At 61.4% G+C, this 4041-nt stretch overlaps 1 pseudogene; it reads left to right on the plus strand.

Annotated features, from left to right (window-relative positions):
* The first annotated feature begins 431 nt into the window (after positions 1-431).
* LOC128929410 (uncharacterized) lies at positions 432-1457 on the plus strand (annotated as a pseudogene).
* Positions 1458-4041: the final 2584 nt, after the last annotated feature.

Genomic DNA, 4041 nt, shown 5'->3' on the forward strand with positions numbered 1-4041 from the left:
CCTCACCCTCTGAGGGCCTTGTCTTGATGCCCTGGGATTCAGAGCCTTCCAAACCCACTGAGGGACAGCGCTTTCCTCCAAAGCTGCGGGTCCCCAGCTGGACAGCTCATAGGGTCATGACGGGGCTGGGGAACTGTGGGAGGCTGAGAACACCCCAGGTGCGACTCAGGGAGAGAACTGAAGCCTGGGGAGCTCAGCCGGGCCCAGGGGATCCATGGGACCCTGCCTGCTAACTGCCTCCCTGAAGGGACACTCCCTCCATCTGAAACCCACATGCCCCAGCCTCAGCCAGGTGACTGTTTCCAGCGAAGGCAAGAGCCCTGTCGGCCAGGCTCCCCCCAGGGCGCCAGGCTCAGGCCTCAGCCCAGGCACCTGCTGATTCTGATCCAGTGACAGGAAAGTGGAGGTGCCTTTCTCCACCCATTGCGCGGATGAGGAAGCTAAGGCACAGAAACGGGCAGCCGCTAGCCAGAGCCCGCCAGGGCCAGGCCCCCACTGGCGCAGATGCGGGACCCGAGGCACAGCAGTATCCACGTGGGTGAAGCATAGGCCACGTGAACCTGGGTCCGTGGGATCCCAGGCCCCGGCCAGCCCCCAACCCCGGCTGGCGTCTCGGTCCAGGGAGTCTCAGCATCCCCATCTGCAGAATGGGCTGGAGGCTCCCCCAACAGGCCCGCCCAGGCGCCCCCGGGGGCCAGAGCGCCCTTCCCCCACCCTCCCCGCCCCCACCCGCGGGCGCCGCGGCTGCAGGAACAAGAGAGCGGCGGCGGCGCCTCTGCGCTCAAGTGACGGCGCCTTTGTCTCCGCTGAATGGGTGCGTTGCTAGGGCCGCTCGTAGCAACGGAGCCGCTTCCACCTGGGCCCCACCCTCCGGACCCCCTACCCGGCCGGGCTCTCCGGACGCCCCCGCTTCCAGTCCCCACCCCACCCCGCAACCCATTCAGCGGGGCAGCGGGGGCTGCCGGGCTGTGTCCCTCGCGGGCCGCCACCGCCCCTCCTAAAAGGCCTCAGAGCCCTGGGGCATGCGAGGATGGAGAAACAGACGCATAGAGGGGACTGGCCAGGGTCTCCCCCACCCTCAGTTCCCAGAGCCCTTCCATCCCCGGCTTCTCCACCAGGACCCTCTGCCAGCCCAGCCCAAGGGCGCACTTTCCCACTAGGTTTTTAAAGCGTGCCTGGGAAACTCGCAGTCAAACCCTGCCCAGCTCAGCTCTGCCAGGACCCCAGACCCCAGAACGGCACAGCGGGAGTCCTCCAGAGCCAACAGCGGCCCCTGCTCCAGCGTCCTCAGCCCCTCGCTTTCCCTAAAAGAGTGTGAGCCCCAGTCCCGAGCTCCCCTAACCCACTGAGTCCTTAGGCTCTTTCCCCCAGGCTCTGCCTGTGATCTGCTCCTTCCCACCTGCCCCCGAAGTTCCAATGGGCCCTGCGGTGTCTGGTAATAAATAGGACTGTTGGGCTCTCCTGTCCTCTGAGTCCTGGCCTGGGCAAAGGGAGAGGACGCAAGGCTCTCTGGGAGGAGGGAGGAAGCCAGAGAAACTGCACTTGGCTTTGGGACTCCAGGGCCTCAGCCTCATCATCAGGGTAGGCGCAGCCAGCATTTATGAGCACCTGCTGTATCCCTGGAGAGAGGGCTGAGCCCTTTACCACCTTAGAGCCCTGAGCCGCCATCACTTCTGCTATACAGAGGACACAGGCTCAGACCAGTCAGTCCTGGGGTCTCCCAGGCCCTGTAGCACAGGGGGCAGGGGTGGCAGTCAGTGTGAGTGGGGGCCCCAGCTTGCAGACAGCTTGCAGGTCAGTTGCGAGTCTGGACACCTCTAAGTCAGGCCGTGGGACCAGGACCTGCCACCACCCATTATGTGGCTATAGGCAAGGTCATTTTTGAATCTTGGTCTCTTCTTGGTAGAATGGGTTTCAGGGCAGGGAGGGGAGCAGGAATGACATGAGGGCTGTGCACCAGGCCTGGTGCCAGGGAGGACCCCAAGGCCAGGGGCAGGGAAATAAGGGCCCAGGCACTGGGACGGGGAGCACCCAGGCAGCCAACACTGTCCTGCTGACACCAGCCTGGCTCACATCCTGCTGGGGCCAGGGGAGCGGGGACAGGGCTGGCTGAGAAGCAGCCAAGACAGCGAGGCACCCAGGGCTCCCAGGAGCCTCCAGCTTCCATGCTGGACCCTGCCTGGGTTGAGTCTGGGACAAAATATGTCCAGGGTGTTGGTCCCACCCACACAGGTGTAGGGTCCCAGGCCCTTCTTTCTGGGGATGGCTGTGTGGCCTCTCAATGCTCTGTCCGTTTTCTGCCAAATGGGGGACATCATGCCCACCCAACAGCCATTCGAGGGGTCTGCACAGTCCTGCGCTTGGTTCCTGGCACAGCGCTCAGTAGGCACTCAGGAAGTGTCAGCTGTAGCCTGAGACCGATGTTCAGGGCTGTAGGAGCCAGAGCCTGTGGCCCAGAGGGGGTTCAAGGCCTTGAAGGTACCAGGAGGCAGTCCAGAGAGAAGACAGCATGGCTCCACGGGGCCAGCAGACCCCTTTCCTGTGCTAGGAACACTGGGCCAAGTATGGCACTCTATCCCTAGCAGGGACAGGAAGGGTGGGCTCCTGAAGGGGCAGCAAGGAGGCAGGGCACTTGATGGCCCTCCGACTGCCTCCATCTCAGCATCCTCACCTTTAGCGGGCTCCTGTCTCCCCCAAAATCAATCATATGGGCTGTGGGGGAGGGGACAAAGGTGGGACCAAGGGATTCTTTCCCATCCCCTACTCCCCACCCCCCACCCTGTTCCATATCCCTCCTGCCCCTACACACACCCTCTTTACTCTCCAGCCAGAGTAACTTCTCTTAGGTCCCAAGACATGGCCGCTGACATCCCTCCATCCTTCTGCTCACACTGTTCCTTCTGCCTGGACTGTCCCTAGCTCCTATCTTGCTGGTGAACTCCTGGGCATCCTTCAAAACCCAATTTGGAGGACACCTCGGCTACAAAGTCCTCCTGTTCTCCAGACCCCTCATCTCTCCCAGGAGCAGGGTCAATCACTTTCTGATCTTGTCTGTCTCAGTTATATTAAGTATCACAACAGACGACAGTCTGGTTAAGACAGTCTCCGCCTATAAGGCTGGACATTGCCCAGGGCAGAAGCTAGGGCATCTGCATGTGCCAGGAAGAAGAGGGGCACCTTTTTCTTTGCATAAAAGCCACTGTCAAGCTCTGTGCCTATGGCTACATCACCCTAGAGGGGACACGTTTTTCTAATTTGCATGAAGGCCAGGGGTGGCCCTGGAGATGAACTAGTCAGTCTGGTCAAAGTGGATCAGGATCGATGGAGCTTTGCACGGTGCCCCTCAGCTGTGTGACCTAGAGCAAATTGTTGTGGCCCTCTGTGCCTCAGTTTCCTTGTCTGTAACCTGGGGATGCCACCTATGGAAGTGGCTGCAAAGAGCAGTAGGTGCAACCAGATGGGGCAGGAAACGCTGGGCAGGGGGCCTGGAGCCGAGGAAGCCTCGGATGGCGGTGGTGCTCACTGCCGCCACCACGTGGGACCAGGGGGGAATCTGTGAGGGATGTGGCAGGGCAGACAGGAAAGGGCTAGGGCTCTGAGAGTTCTGGTCTCCCAGGTCTGTGGCTCATGGGCCCTTGGTAAGTGCCTTCCCCTCCTGGAGTACAATCCCTGCCTCACAGGTCTGCTTCCAGGACAGTGGGATGAGGGGGGCACACAGTAGGTGCCCCTTAAATGGCTGCTCCTTCTGTTCCACAATAGGGAGCTGAGCTGGCAAGGCCAGGGCACAACAGGCAGAAAGGCAACAGCATCCTCGGGCCTCCCAGTGCCCCAGGGTCCCAGGGATGAGGTAGGGCCCAAACCCCAACAGTGCCTGGTGTCCCCCCACCCAGCCCCAAAACTTACCTGCCTCCCCAGTTTTGAACCAAAGAGGGTCTGCATGTCACCTCCCTCCAGGTCAGAGCACTACTCCACCACCAGACCACCCAGAACCCACCAGGGCCATTCTGCTTTGGCCCCAGAATGTAAACAGGCAAAGGTAGC

This window comes from Callithrix jacchus, chromosome 1 (assembly GCF_049354715.1).
Source record: "Callithrix jacchus isolate 240 chromosome 1, calJac240_pri, whole genome shotgun sequence".
NCBI classification, from domain to species: Eukaryota; Metazoa; Chordata; class Mammalia; order Primates; family Cebidae; genus Callithrix; species Callithrix jacchus.